This window comes from Cavia porcellus, unplaced genomic scaffold (assembly GCF_034190915.1).
Source record: "Cavia porcellus strain 051 isolate PalLab524CR breed Dunkin Hartley unplaced genomic scaffold, mCavPor4.1 scaffold_4, whole genome shotgun sequence".
Lineage (NCBI taxonomy): Eukaryota > Metazoa > Chordata > Mammalia > Rodentia > Caviidae > Cavia > Cavia porcellus.
The window spans coordinates 60895178-60911511 of record NW_026947487.1 but is presented as its reverse complement, the minus strand read 5'-3'; positions in this window follow the sequence as shown (position 1 = coordinate 60911511).

The following is a 16334-nucleotide window of genomic DNA, read 5'->3' as shown; positions in this document are numbered from 1 at the left end:
ATAATAATAATCACAGTGGTCAGTCCTGCCTGTTCAGGGTCAATGTCATGATTCCATCTAATAATGTAGGCTGGACATTCTGTAAGCACATAATGAGTGTCATCTATTAGCATTGATATTTCCAGGATGGTAGATAAGATAGCCTATGTGGATTTGACTTGACTCTGTATGTCAGACCAAAAAAAAAAAAAGAAAACAGTGAAGAAGAGGTGTTTGTGTACGTGTCCAGCACAGTCCCTATGAAGTGCACCTTGGAATCTTCCTTCAGGAACAACCTCCCCAGTCAGCTGCAAGTGCAGCCAAGCTGGGCTGCAGCACCTTTACCATCTGCTCCTGACCCCAAGCCCAGGCTGCACTTATCCAGGACACTTTGGGTCAGCGATAAAGAACAATGTGGGTCAGGCCCAGAAGTGGTATTTTGTCACTATGGAGCTCCCCTAGGAAGTGGTCTTTCCGGGTGTATTTGTGGACAATTCTAGAGATGATTGGTGTTGATGGTCACAAATTGAGGGGAGACCTTCTCTGTGGGTGGCACTGTCCAATGGGAGGGAGCAAATGGAACAAAAGTAGGAGAAAGCCCACTTGTGCAAGGTCTGTCTCCGTCTGTCTCTTTCTCTCCCTCCTTTCCCAGCTGTCAAGAGGTGAATAGCCATCCTCCACCATGCCATTCTGCTGTGATATTTCTGCTTTACCCCATGTCTAGAGGCAATGAAGCCAGCTAACCATGCACTGAAACCTGAAACTGTGAGCCAGAATTAAGTTTTCCTCCCTTTAATTGTTGTTTTCAGGTAATTTATCATAGTGACAGAAAGCTGACTAATACACAGAGGCTCTCCTGCCAAGTTGCCTCTCACAGGAGTTAAGCCCAACTATTTATGCACCTCACTCCACACCAGCATCTGCTTCCCAGTGCGCTCACTGGCACAGAGAATAAAGCAGAGACATGGAGAGAAGAAACAGGTCAGATGCAGCTCAGGGCAGAGCGCTTGTCCTGCAACAGAGAATGTGAACACAGAGGGGAATCCGAGTCCCGTGTCCCTCTCCTCCTGTGACAGAGGCTCCTGCCAGAGTGTGTCTCACAGGTATTGTCATATGGCATTGTATATTGGTCAGAATTCTCCAGAGAAGAGCAAACGGGAGGTTGATGCATATAAACAAGGATTTACATCACATGACTATGGAGCTAAGACGGTCTGAGATCAGCAGTCAGAAACCTGGGGGTCCTAGACAGTCCATGAGTAATCTAATCGGAAGTCTAATCGGAAGACAGAATTGGAAGGTGATGTGTAGGCTCAATCTGAAAACAGGCAAGCTTAAGACTCAAGAGAAATCGATGGTTTGGTCCAAACTCAGAGGTAGAAAAGACCCTTGTTCTAGCTCAAATGTCTGGCAAAGGGACTTCTGTCTCCCTCTGTCTTTAAACTGTTCCATTCAGAGCTTCACTGGTTGGGTGAGGCCCACCCACACTGGGGAGGGCTATCCACTTGACTCAGTTTCCCAAGTCAAATGTTAGTCTCATGCAGAAACTCCCTCATAGACACCCAGAGTAGTATTTGACAAATATCTGGTCACCCTATGGCCAGACAATTGACACTCTGAATTCACCATCACAGCCTCCTCCAGAAGCGGGCTCTGTCCAGCGTCCATGCTCACTAGTATATGGCTGGGAAGGGGAGGACAGGTAGAGCAGGCACATACTCTACCTAGGGGCCGCTGCTGATTTTCTAGGCAGAAAATCTTCTACCATCCTTCATCCCCTCTACCATCCTTCATCCTCCACCTCCACCATCCTTCTGAGGAGAACTTAGCACCTCAAAAATGGCAAATCCCACACCCCTGAGTCTCCCTGCTCTACTCCTCAGGCCTATCACCTCCAAATTTGCCCTTCACCTTCAACTGAGCAGCCCAGGCTCCTGCATCTCAGGCTGAGCCCCTGCCAGGTCTTCCCACTTGGAGGCAGATGGGAAACATCATCCTTGGCTGCTTAATGGTCTTCAAAATGCTCCCCTTTCATTGTAGACGTGTGGCAATTTGTGTCTACTGAGCCAAATCTGGCAGAGAATTGGAGATAGAGGCTCCCACCCAATCCTCTTCTCCCTCTTCGAGCTGGGAGGCCGAGTCCTGAAAGGGGGCCTGCCCATGTGCTCAGGTTCCGGCCTCCTTGCATTATAGTGGCAGTGGATGTGGTAAGGCAGTGTGCACAGGGCTGCGAGCATGCTGGGAGGCACGTGTGAATTGTGGGTATGTGGGTGGCAGTGTGAACATAAGTGCATAGTAAGCCCTGGGGCTCCTCCAACATGACTCAGGCAGGGGCATCTACACCAGGCAGGTCCCACCACTTTGGGTGAGTAATGAATGAAACTCATTCTCCAGGCTCTCCTTCAAGGGACTATGGTCTACACCAGCTTAACCTTCAACCTGCTTCCATGCAGACCTCCCTGGGGGCTTCCAGCCGGGCGGTTCTATTCTAGCTCTTCTGGAGGGGAGGGTGGATGTCAAAGTCCTTTTTGCATCAATGCTCTATCTAGAGGTGGCTGGGGGATCATCTCAGCAAAGCAATATCCAGCTGTGCTCTGCTAGTGTTCACCCTTTCCGGTAAAGTTTCTCTCATCTACACAAGAGGGGTGTGTCGGGCTGGAGGCAGTTTCCAAACACCAGCCTTCCATGCCAGCCTCTGCCCCCAGCCTTGGCAAAACCAGAAGAATAAGGACAATGTAATGAGTTGTTCATAAAACTGAATGCCCTCATTTTAATAGACTTCCCTTTCTTCTGAGATGACGTCCTTCCCTTTCAGATATTCAAACGCTCTTTATAAAGTCAGATAAGAGAGGTTTTGTGTATGTGTGTGCGTGCACGTGTGTATGCTTATGACAAAAGCAGGCCAGTGAAAGGCAGTGCTTATCAAAGTGTGGTCTGAGAATGCCTGGCCATCCCCAGGACCCTCTCAGTGGCCATGAGGTCGACATTATTTTCATAATAATACTCAGATTTTACTTGCCCTTTTCACTGGGCTGACATTTGCACCAATGGTGTAAGAACAATGACAGGGACATCTGCTAGTGTCACAGCTTGTGTCAGGCTGGGATTCTCACGTAGCACCCTGAAAATCAGAAAAGGAGACAGTACTGTGTAGGATATCCTCAAAGCAGAAAAACCTTCTAATTTGTCTATCTCTTGGCCTCTGAGGAAATGCACTTTAATATTTGATGTGACCAAGTGCAAGAACATGCATCTTTCCTTCATTCTGAGGTCTGAGTTGTCAAAAAACAATTTGTACAAGTGCATTGTAAGCTACCCTTGCTGAAAACCATTTTATTTGGAGAAAAGACTAATAGAGAAATTATGTTATCCAGACTTAAGTAGTGGTAGATATTTTCTCAAAATGAATAAAATTTGCCTGTCATTTCAAGGAGAATAATGGATGATCTTTGTCTCCAGGGATAGAAATCAAGCTTTCCAGATATTGGAGGGAGATGCCTGGAACAGAGCGATATTCAGTAAGTGTACTTTTCCCCTTCCCCTGTTCATCCCTTTTCTTTCCTGTCTTGGTCAAAATTAGCTCCACAGCCCAGGTGGGCAGTGTTGGGGAACCAGGGATATTGCTTGGGGGGCGGGGTGAGCTACTATAAGAACAGTTGTCCAAACACAGCAATGAGAACAAAGGAGAAGGTTCTTTTTCTTGTGTCAGTCTCCAAGGTAGGGAGTGGCCTGGGTGTTGATTTGACTCCATGAGGTGGGTCAGGGACTGAGGTGGCTCCCAGCTCTGTCCTTTCCTGGGTTGAGCTGGCTTTTCATACTCTGTGTTCCAAACTGCAAAAAATGGCAGGAAAATGTAAGGGGTGAGTGCCTGTCAAGCTGGTCTTGTCTGACTCACGCAGGGCCACCCTTAGCTGCCAGGGAGGCTGGAAAGTGAAGTACCTAATTCTATAGCCAGTGGATTGCTAAAAAGAACAAGGAAGAATGGATCCTGGGAGACAGGTAGCAGTTCCTGTTCTAGAGGGAGTGGTGTAGGATTCAGAGAGGAAAAGTGGGACTAAATAAAGTGTGGGATCTCAGCTCAGAGATGCTCAGGCTAAAGCCTGGAGAGGTCTGTCTAGATTCCATACTCCAGAGTGGCTGCCCCTTCTCCTCTTGTCAGTTAGGGCATATTATCCAGCCAAGTGTCCTCATGTTTTATGTAAATAGCTAAGGGGAAGGACCGCAGAGAGATCCTCTCTCATTCTTTAAAAGGGAAGACCAAAGCTCAGTGTCGGGGAAGACTCACTTAATAACACACAGCAAATCTGAACAGAAGCTGTTCAGATTCACACACTGAATTCAATCAGCAAATGACTGTAATAAAGGGGCCAAGGCTGGAGCAGCTGTGGAGGGGACACTCAGGAACCTCTGAGTCAGTGCTCACCCACTCAGGCTCCAAAGGGCCCACCTATGTACCAACTGCTTCACGAGACTCCATGTACTCAGCTCAAAAGAAGGGAGGATTTAAACCCAGCCTGGGGTGTCAAGAATTGCCACCTGAATGCCCTTTGCACCGTGGCTGTCACCAGGAGGCTTGAGGCTGAGTCAGGCCTTACATACTGGGCCCCACTTGCAGTAATAGAAGTGAGTTATTCCCACAGGCTGAATTTGGAAGGTGATGAGGCAGCCTGAGCTTTATAGCTGGCCACAGATCTGTGGGTTCAGATGTCTGCTGGACTTCCTGAGCACCTGTGTGGCATCCAGAAAACTTCATGTCCATGGTAGATCTGGTGCCTGATGTACATCAGAAAAACACAGGAAGGCCAAATGCACCTGGACCACTGGCAAGATTCTTCCCACCTGGAGATCAGGGAAGGCCTCACAGAAGGGGTAGGTTTGGAGCTGGCCTTGAAAAATCTGCTTTTACCAAAATGAGAAAGAGCAATCACAGGGCTTTATTTACCTTCTGGCCTGGAAGTTCTATATTTTAATGTTTAATTGAGAAGCATTCACATGGCACTTTCTGTATGCCACAAAAAGTTTGAGAGCTTCCTAAGCATGGACTCCAATCCTATTTGTAGGGACTGTGAAAGCTCTGGGAGCTGTTCGTGGGTTTGTGTGGCCTGGCACACGACTCTGTCCCTTTAGTAGTCAGATAGCAGGAGTTCTTGTTTTTGTTCTCCACATTGGTGAAGGCATGGTGGGGCCATGGGTGCTTCCCTGTCCAGAGCTGCAGGGAGAGTAGAAGGTCCCTATCCTGCATCCGGTGGCTTCAGAATCCAGTCTCCGTATGTAAGCCCACGTGGTTTTCTCTATCCACCATACCTGTGGCCTCCTCTGGCCCCATCTGCCTGACTTTTCCTGCTTTTGTCCATTTTCTCAGTCTGATTTTGTAGCCACTTTGAATCCTTTTCCTGTAGAGTTTATCCAGGTTGGGTTCTATGTTAACATTTAGAACCTTGAATGGTTCAGTAGAGGCTTAATGCATGTGGTCTAAGGAAGTCTACCACCAGACTGTGTTTGGGATGTTTTCTTGTAGTCTAGTGGTTCTTTATCAAGGATGTGCTTCCAAATCACCTGATGAATTAGTTAGCTTTTATTGTGATAGTGCTGTGTAACAAGTGCTCCTTCCCAGGGTATATGACAAAAAATATTTCTTTTTATTTTTTTTACTACAGGTTTGCTATGGAGGCTAGAAAGTCAGGTTAGTTAGCAAACTGTTACCCAAGATAACACTTTGAACCTGGTGCTCTGATACCTATTCCTGTGTAACAGACCACCAAAAAACTTAACATTGCTTAAAACAATGCCTGTTTATGAACTCTTGTGACCTTGGAGTGGACTGGTCTCACTGGGATAGTTCTGCTCCTTGTGATGTCTATTAAGGCTGTGATCTTAGGGGACTCACTGGTGCTTACCATCCAAGATGGCGCACTCCCGTGACTAGCATTGTTGCTGGATGACTGTTGTGAACTCAGCTGTAGTGGGTGACTTATACATATGTGTCTTCTCCACGTGGCTTGAATTTCCAGCATGCAGCCTGAGTTCTGAGAGGAAATGCTACAGAAATAAGCATTCCAAGAAGAAGAAAACAAAAGCTGCTTGTTAGGCTAGGCTGGGTCCAGGCATAGCCCCTCCTCTATTGGTCTGTGGTCCCTGGGCCAGTGGAGACTATGCCTGTCTGAGAGGGTCTGATGAATCATGTACTTTAACTATTTTAATCAGTTATCCCTGGGCAGTGTAGTGCAGAATGAGGGGATATAGATTAAAGAAAGACTTAGAAACTATGGATGGAGGCTTCTACCTTATTGGTCATATAAGGAAATATTGGAGATGCTCATGAAGTCTGGCCATGAGAGTCTGTCAAGATGGCTACTGTCAGGATTCTCATATGGAACAACCTCTCTAGGAGGTATTCATTGTATTTCCTGGAGAGAAAGCTGATAGGTACCTTAGCCCAGGATACTTGGGTTTACCCCCACAGGCGTCAGTTAGTCAGATTAGCCACTCTTCTCCACAAGCACAAGCATAAGCACTGGTGAGGAAACAGGATGGGGAAATGTTGATGACAGAGCAGGCAGAAAAGGAAATTCCTCAATACTCCTATAAAAGGTTGTAGAATCCAGAGTGGGCTGAGTATGAATGAGTCGAGAGATGGACAGATACCCGTCTTTCATGACTTGAAAAGTCAAATTCTTACAGATATTATGAGACACTGAATTACTACTCCCTCCAGAGCCCTGGGCTCCTCCCAGAGGTGTCAGGTGGCCCAAATAGTGCATCTTGATGGCAACTCTCCCTTTACAGTTTTCTTCTGTTCTTGTGACCCAATGTAATGGATTTCTCACAGCTCAACTCAAGGGGAGCAATTACAAAATCCATTTTCCTGAGTATCACTGAACATTGACCTTGGAGGGCAATCATAGCTCAAAGTATGATAAATATTTTTCTTTCCTTGCTTCACTAATTTTTTTTTCCAGCTCCCTCACCAAGCTGGCTTTACTTCCAATCTGGGACTTCTGGACTCAATGTCACCAGTGTGTTAGGGCTAAGGATGGTTACTAATTTGCTCTTTAGATCGTTCAGTCCCTCCTTCCTGTGCCTGGACAAAGAAGTCAAGTTCCTTTTTTGAAGGTGTCTCCTAAGACCAGGTTTGGTGCTGGCTGTGGCAAGACTGGATCAGCTGTGGAGAGTGTTAGCACCTGTACCTGGTCAGTTCTTCTCTTCTTTCTGCATGTCAGGCTCATGGGATCAGATGCAGTGAAAACTGTGTAGACAGATACTGAGTCACAGAGCCACCACTCATAAATCATGTGATCTTTGGCAAGTTGTGCCATAGAATTGAGAGTTACTTTCCCCTGCCACTTACTGGGGCTAACATTTCTCTGATAGACTCTGATAGAGTTCTGTATATTGAAAGGACCCCTATGAGAATGTTCTACTTTCCTCAGGTGGGACAATGTTTCCCTTTTGAATCCTTCATTTGTTGTGCTTGTTCCTTCTCATCTAGTACTGTGGCTGAGTTTGAGCTGCCAATCAACTCCAGCTTGTCACAAGATTGGGCATTCTCAAGGTGGAACAATCAAAATTCCTATAGTGATTGGTCCAGAAATATGCAGATGATCTAAGCTAGGCCAATCAGAATCCCCCCCTAGGATTTTTTTTTCATGTGAGCTGGGGAAGAATAGTTCTCTTTTTCATTCTCAACATAGAATTGTTGTAAGTCTGAACTTGTCCATACTCTATGGTCCCAGTGCCTGGGTCATGTAAGTCCATGATTCCTTTTTCTTTGGGTTAGTTTTTGTTCATTTTGATCATTGGATCTTATAACCAAAAAATGTTGAAGAAAACATTACTTTTTGGTGCTTAACAATAATCATAATAACAGCTACTTCTACTGCATGTCTGCTATTCACCAGGTACGTGCATACATTAGCTCATGAGTTTTCTGTATCTGTATTATTTGTGTGCATGTGGCAACCTTCCCCAGTCACTTGATCTTCTCCTGGTTGGTGCCTGCACTAAATATCTGGCAGCCTCATGATAACCTTTATAAGTCACCAGAGACTTAGCATGTAGCATCCATTGCAAGGTCAATGTGGTGCTCAGTACAAACACGGGGGTACAGACATGGAGTTGGTCCTCTGAGAGGATAGGCACACAAAAGCGGGAAGTGTCCCTGTGCATCCTGCAAAACTCAGTCTCACCTCCTTCTTTCCTGTTATCTTGTTTGGTTTTCTGTTGCAATAACAAAATGCCTGAGGCTGCATACCTCATAAAGAAAAGAGGTTTATTCAGCTTACAGTTTTGGCAGCTCAAAGTGCAGGATTGGATGGGCCATTTGAAGTCTGGTGGGGCCTCCTTGATTATGTCACAAGATGGCAGATGCCACCACGATAGGAGAGAATAGTTATGTAGCAAGACAAAAAGTAAGTGGGAGCTCAGGGGCTAGACTTGCTTTTTAAAAACAATTCACTCTCATGAGGCTGGAATCCTGGGGTCTTGCAGGCATGACATACATCTCAGGTACCCCCTCCTGTGAAGCTCCTGTGACTCATTATCATGCACTAGTCCCTGCCTCTTAGAGGTTTCACCACCTCTCACCATCACCGCAGTGGGGACCAAGAGGAGCATGAAACTTTGGGGAACAAACCTCATCTGAAACATTGCTGGCTCCACAATTCTGCAGGGGGCCACAAAAAGAAGAGGAGGATGAAGAAATTTCTACTTCTGCTAAACTAATTAAGGTGGCAGTGAGACTTTCCTAGGGCTCCACCTGGCCGGGGAGGAAGTGGCTTCTAACCTGGGGCAGAGAGAGGACCCCAGCTCAGGGTACAGCAAAGTGATGCCCAGAGGGGCAAGTTCAGGAGTTTGAGATGAAGTGGAAGAATGGATGTCACAGCTCTGGCTTTCTTTATGCCAGCACTTCTGGCAATTTTTAAAAGAACAGAACACCTGGTAGTTTCGTTGGCAGTTAAAAAATGTTGAAATCTGAACTATTTTTATTGGGATCTAGAGATATCAAGAACATTGCCTGGGCATCAGATGTTAAACAGAATGCAGGAAGCACTTGTTTCAAAAGAGATGATGGCTTTCCATGGTCCAAATTCTCTCAAGGGCTGTCACCGCTGTTCAGTTCTCACCTCTCAGGCATTAAGGAGGCTGAGGGCCTTTGCAAAGGTTGCCTGTCCTCCACACTCCCTAGAAATATTTGGACCCCGAGGGATTTCAGGGGATCTAGACAGCATCCTCTGATAAAGAAGAAGATATAGGGCTTAAGAAGAAGCAGGGAATGTAGCAGGACAGGATCCCAGGCCAATTCTCAGCCCATCCCCTGTGTCCACATCTTTCTGAGGCCTGCCAACCCAGGATAATAGATTTGACCTGGCCACCTCTCCCCAGCATCCTTCCAGGGAGATCCCGCATGGTTGATAGAGGGGCTTTGGCCCAGCCCTCTCTCTTCTCTCCTCTACTCAAGGAACAGTGACAGGGGACAGAGGGCAGCAGGAGGCATGGCCAGTCTCCTTCGAAGTCCTTGCCCCTTTGCCTGCCATGCTGGGCTGCCAGTGATGCCTGAAGGATTTGGCCTGCTGCCAAAAAAACATGGGAGCCATGTAAGGTTGTACATAGGAGGGGACATGATCGACCATGTCTGGATTTGTAGTAGGTCACAGAGAGGATTACAACATTAATGGTGGCCAATTTGCATGGACCCTGAAAATCATTCTGTAAATAAAGGCAGTCAGGGTGAGTAGCTGCTGGCTGGGGTTGCCCCACTGGAGGGTGAAAAAGTCAGAGCCACTGAGCCTCAGATTCCAATTCCATCATTTGGTTTATGTCCTAGCAGAAACTCTGTTAGGATGGAGGCGTGATCTTCCTTTACAGATGAGAAACTTCAGTCACATGGAAGAGCCAGGGAGTGCTATTGTTCTTCAGGTTCTTTGCTTCTCTCAAGGTAGACCCACTGAAGGCAGAGTCTGGGCACAAGATAAAACATGTTTCTTCACCAGGAGCAAGACTCCTGTTGAGAACAGGGCTCTCAGGGGAAGCACCAACCTCCACATTTTTGGGATAAGCCCCAGGGCTTCATATATCTCACCGAGTGTTAATTTGTTGCAATTATTTTTTAATTTGTTGCAACCACACAGCTGGCATGCATGCTTGTACAGATTAGGTACTGCACAATTCCAAGAGTTATGAGGCATAAACCTGGTTAATTCATCTTGTAGCCCATGTGACAGCATACAGTGGTAATCACAAGCAAGGGCTCACTGGGCAAGCAGCAAGATTCAAATCTTGTCTCTGCTACATTCTTGAGAAGCTCTGTTCTCCCTGCGGCCATTTCCTCATCTATAAAGTGGGGCTGGTGATTACCATCCCTTCTCCTTGGGAACCTATGAGAGATCAAAGCATAACAGCCCCTCCCACTGAGCCCAGTTCCTCAAACTTTACCTCCCTGTCTGGACTTGAGGGCAGGCAGCAGTCCTGCTGGGTCCTCCTCCCTGCCCATTCTGTCCTGGCACAAGGAGGGATCAGGCATCCATCTGTGGACAGCAAGATCTTTAGGGCACAGTGGGCAGCAGGGCTTGATATGCTGCCTTCTTCGGAGCAGTCTGGAGCCCCCTACCCCCACCCCTCCTCCAGGGAGAGCTCACCCAGGCAACAGCAGAAACTGGTGAACACAGACTGGCTCCCCACAGAAATGCATGTTATCTTTGGTTGGCATTGTGACTTAATATTCTCCAGTTAGTTGCCAAAAAATTTAAATTTGGAGATTCCACTTAGAAACTTGGATTTCCAGCTACCTTGAAAAATAAGATCTAATAACTGAGGGCCTTAGGGTGGTGGTGAGCAGCCACTGTCCATTTATGCTGGACATGTGCCATTCAGCCTGCCACCCAATCCGCTTGGCCCAAGCTCCTTTCCTGGGGTTAAACAGAGACCCCTGGCTCCATGGAGCTCCTGGGCTGACCAACTGACCTCTGGAATCTCAGTCTAGCAAACCGTGAGTGAGCAAAGGTCCCGAGTCGTACAGAGGGCATTCATAAGCAGGGAAAACCCATGAGACTGCCTTCCATTGGTGTCAGGCTCTCTACCAAGCCCCCTACTCCAGCCCCATGAGCCATGTATGGACTTTCTCTCCCTCTCCCTGCCTCCACCCAGCCATGGAAGCTTCTGCCTTGCTTTGGGACGCAAACATACACACGTTATTAGAAGCCCAGATCAAAGGCGGCATCCCACAGCCACTGCTCAATGGTCCCTTTGTGCAGACAGAAGCCTGCAAGAGAGTTAGAATCCAAGCTGAGCAGGAGGGGCTGGGAAGGGGGCGCAGTACAATGATACTTGTCACCCAGAGAAGTCCGCAGAAGATGATGTTCAAAGAGGCGCCAGGTGGAGGATGTACCCCAGCTCCCTGTCTGGACATGCAAATGGGGAATTGTCGCTTCTGTGGCGAACTTGAGGTCGAAGAAGGGAAAGATGCCAGTGGCAGGGTGTAGGAGCAGCCGCCGCGTGTGCCCTTTGGCCCTTGCTAGCGGGGGTGAGTGTGATGCAGGCTTACAGCAGAAGGGTGACAGTGACCTTGTCTTGGGCACAGAGTCAGAAGAAACAAAATGATTTCAGTGTTGGGGAGTGGTGATGGGGAAGATGCCGCGGGGATAGGGTTACCTCTGGTGAGATGGGTCTGCTGCTCCAGTCTTTGAGACCTACAGTAAACATTTTAAAAACCCTTACTGGGTGTCATGCATGGTGTGGGGAAAGGCAGACACTGAGAGAATTAGCCGGGGGTCGGGCACCCACAGTGGAGGGCCAATACTGGCTGTAACCACTGCCTCAGAGACCTGGCATCGTAGGCCACTACCCTGGCTGGATGCCCCAAGCAGGTCACTCGCATTGTCTCCTTATATCCAGGGCCGGAGGGAACAAAGAAGTGCTTTGACAGTTCCAAGGCAAAGCCAAAAACCTGCCTGCCAGGGCTCAGGGGAGGAGGGCTGGGGAGCAGGTGTAGGAAGGGGCTTCTCTAGGAGGGGACCTTGACCACTGTGGTGCTGAGATGTGGAGGAGACAGACAGAACCAATGACCCACTGGGTGATGCTGATCTCTAAACTTGGCAGGCCACAGGGCTCTGTTCTGGACCCTCTGGGCTCTCTATCTACACTCACTCCCCCAGGATCTTCTCTAACTGGGGCTTTAAATTCCATCTCTCTGCTCATGACACCTGCTGGCAGCCGATGGCTCGCGCACAGCAGATCCAGCTGCCTGTCCATTTGCTCCAGCTGCCGAATATGCAGCACGGTCCAGCCAGGGCTTCATCTTTCCTCCCTGCAGACCAGCTCCCCCCATAGGCTTCCTCTACTGTTTCAGCTGTAGTCTTCCAGTTGCCGGGTCTCCAATCTTAGTTCTTTTCTTTATCTCCTACCCCTTGTCCTGTATTTTAGCTAATTTTTGTCATCTTTAAATTCAAAATGCATTCGGCAACCAACTTCGTCCACCTCCTCCACCGCTCCCACACTGGTCTAAGCCACCATCACCCCAAGCCTGGCCTCCCTCCAATACCCCTCAACCCAACTCCACTCTTAACACAGTGGCCCTGTTGCTCTGGGGCTCCACTCCCCACCAGTGGCTCTTGTCTTACTCCAGTAGAGCTAACACCTTTGCTGAGGCTCATAAGGGCCCCATGGTCTGGTGTCACCTTCAACCTAATTTTCTCCCCCAAACCCAGCTGTTTGCTCTCTCTGCCCCAGAGCCCACGGCCTCTGCAGGTCCCACCACAGAGCCTTTTTACTACCATGCCCTCTGCCAGTACTGCTTTCCCCTGACATCTTCGGGTCCCTTCCTGCTTTTCATGTTTTGCCTCAAGGTTGCCCTCTCTGGCCTATCTAAAATCGTAACCTCTAGTCTTGGTATTTTTTTCTTCCTCTTTCCCACTTGATCTGCACCCCCACCCCATAAATACACTGTGCTGTATTTTTGTTCTTTATTTTGGGGGAAGGGTTAAGACAGGGTCTTGCTATGTAGTTCAAGTTGGCCTTGAACTCATTACATAGGCTGGCCTCAAACTCATGGTTGTCCTCATGCTGGACTCCCAAGTGCTGGATTACAAACAAGCACCACCACGCACTATACTGTATTTCACTGGTTTATTTATTAATTTTCTGTCTTCCTTCATTAGGACAGAAATTTCATCTGTTTTCTGGACATATGTGCTTGGTACATATCAGGCCTCCAGGAAATCTTCATTGAAGATTAATAAAAAAGAAACACCTATAATTCTTGGTTCCTCCATCCTGACTTCCTCACCCTCAACTGTGCAGTGGTGCTACTCACTCCATGAGGAGGCAAGTTCCCGGGCCCCAGGAGCTGCTGAGAAGTCTCATCTTTCTGCAGCCTCAAGGTGTGTATGGTCCCCTCCTCTCAGGGTGTGTCACAAATGCAGATCCTCAGGTCCCACTCGAACTGCATTCTGATAATGTCCTGGGAGAGTCCAAGGAGGAGGAGGATCTGTACTATTTGACATCAGCCCAAAAAGGAGGACCCAGAGTCTTTCAGGGACCCACATTCAGGACATCAAGGCACGATCAGGGATGAGCCTGTGTCTCCAACATAGTTTACTACCTCTGGCCCTGCTTCTGCTCATCAGTCTGCATGAACCCCAAGTAGCTGCCCCAGCTCCTGGGGCTATGTCCCCCTACTTCAAATTCTGCAGAGAGTCTGATTGGCCAGTCTCAGGAGTGAGGCATCCAATTACGCCTGTGGCCCAGGAGTAAGGGATTGGGTGATGCCAACATTGAAGCCATTTAAGGGAGGGAAAGAGAGGAGAAGAAGGAAACTAGGTTGGGAGGAAGGATGTGTGACACAGGCAAATGGACCAAAAGCTTTGCTGCAGTGAATGCTTTCTTTTGCTCCTCAGGCTGTAGCCTTCAGAAGCCCCAAGTACCAACTCAGAGCCTAGTGAGAAGCTGTCCAGCTGTTCGAAGGCCTGGAAATGGACTAAGGTGTCCTCAAGTGTGTGAAATGAGCACATGTGGATATTCTCCATCAGGGAGGCTTTACATACCGGCCCTGTTCCCTCAGAGTTCTTTCCTACCACACTCTTAGTCTAGACCTGGACCAGAGCTTGGAAAGGACCTTGGAAGTCATTAGCTCCAGCAGGTTGCAAACCATGTTCCATGAACTTCTGCAAAAAGTTCCTGATCTGCTGAGTTTAAGAAATCCTGCTTATGGTCTCCTCTTAGAGAAGAGCAAAGCCATGTGCTCATTGAAGGCTCTAACAAGTCCTGAAGAAAAAGAACTCATCTCCCTCTAGCTAAGTCAAGGCTGCCCAAAATTTCGCACAAGTTCTTTCTTTTCATAATAGCATCTCAAAAAAATGTTCAATGAAACCCATTTTAAAAAATGCCCATCAACCCGACACTTCCTTTGATGCCATGGATGGGCACCCTGGGTGTGAGGGTCAGGCTGCGGGTAACTGAACAGTGAAGGTTTAGGAAGCAGGGATTTCTTTCTCTCTTTTGTACAGGAAGCCTGGAAATAGGCAAAGATCATGTCCCAGCTCCATTCTGAAGACTGTCCATGACCTGGGACCCCATGGATGACCTACACTGGACCACCTTTCTGTTCCCTTCATTCTGAATGGTGCCATGGACTCAGAAATGTGATGAGGATTTTAAAGAGGGTGTGGATCTGTGGAGGGAGGTGACAGCACAGAGCTGAGCAGATGACAGCTGCCAACTGAAACATATTTCCCCAACAGTACTTGGCTGCTCATCCTGCATCAGAATCACCCCTTAACTCTACCACCCTAATTCATGTCACTCGCACTTTCTTCATACTCCCTCAGTCTGCCTTGAGACCTTCCTCTTCTCCTCCCTGGTTGTCCTCTCCAAAATCCCTGCTACTTTCTCCTGCAAAGATGTTTAATCCTCTTCTCCTCACCCAAACTGCATTCCAGACCCCTTAGCAATGCCTGTGAAATGAAGCAACTCCAGAGACTTATGAGGAAGCACTGGAGACTCAGGAATTAGGTTTTTCCTTTGTGTTTTCTCTCTCCTTGAACTGGGAAATGAACCCAGGGCTTACACAAAGAGCTATAGGTCAAGTCACTAAAAAAAAAAAAAAATTTTTTTTGAGACAGGGTCTCATGGGTCTCATTACATAGGCAAGTTGCCCAGGTTGGGCTCAGCCTTCCTGGAATCTACCACCTTAGTGAGCACAACACTGGCCAGGGAGTTACTCTCTTTCTGTACAGACCTCTGTGATGTGCTGTGCTGTGTTGGGCACTGAATCTGGAGATGTGAGGCAGGAAAGACCCCAGCCTCAAGGAGGGGATATACAGGAGGAACACTGTCTCCCTATTTAAAACCAAAGAGTGCCACGTGTGTGCCAGAACTCGAGGGATGCCTGACTATTGACAGCAGAAAAGAGCCAAAGAAGGCTTCCTCTAGAAGGTAGTATTTAAAGGGCGTCAGATCAGATGGCTTGACTTGGGGTGGGGACAGCCAACCAGGGTGATGCGGTTCAAAAAAATTTTCCCAGCTCTATGTTTGACAGATTTCACCTAAACGAGCCTTGCTAAATCTCCAGCCCCATGCAACGCATTTGTTATAATCTCTCTCTCTTATCTCTCCCTTGCCTTCCTCTCTCATTCTCCTCCCCCAAAGGATGGGGAATCTTCAAAGAAAAAGATGTGTCACAGTAAGTATACAGCCCAAGAAATGGGCCAGATAAATTATTAAAACACATAAAAAGACAGTGAGTCGTGGGGCTGGCAGTCCTTGAGGTGGAATAGCTGCCCCAGCTGGACTATGCACTGGTGGTTTCCAGAGTCCCTCCTCAGAGTCTGGACAGCCTAATGCCTCCCCACACAGCCCACCACTGTGGATTCTCACCCAGGGGCCACATGTGGGGGTGTCATATCTTAACAGCAGCAAGATCCCAGGCACCTGGCGGGCTGGGAAGCACCATGCCCAAGGTGGAGGGGACCACGATGTCTGGACATTTGGGATTTACTTCCCTTAAGACTTCAGCTGGTAACTTGCAGAGTTTTAGTTCTTGCTTTTATCTCTTTTTGAACTGTAAAAAGAAATTCCCAAGGGGGAGAGAGGGATACTGTTTTCTCATGAAAGAAGAAAGCTATGACCGGTTTAAGGAAGTAAACCAACTTTCTAAGCACTGTGAGAAAGAACGCTTGGAGTCAGTGCTTTGATTTGGTGTACCCGGGCTGGTTGGGGGTAGCAGTGAGAAAGGTAGCAACTCCAAGTGAATTCCATTCTCATTTGAGAGGGTCCAGATTTAAGAACTCAAGCCCCTACCTGGTGTTGTTTGACCCATTGTTCTGCTCTATTCTTTCAATGTCTTACAGCTAGGCATTCTGACA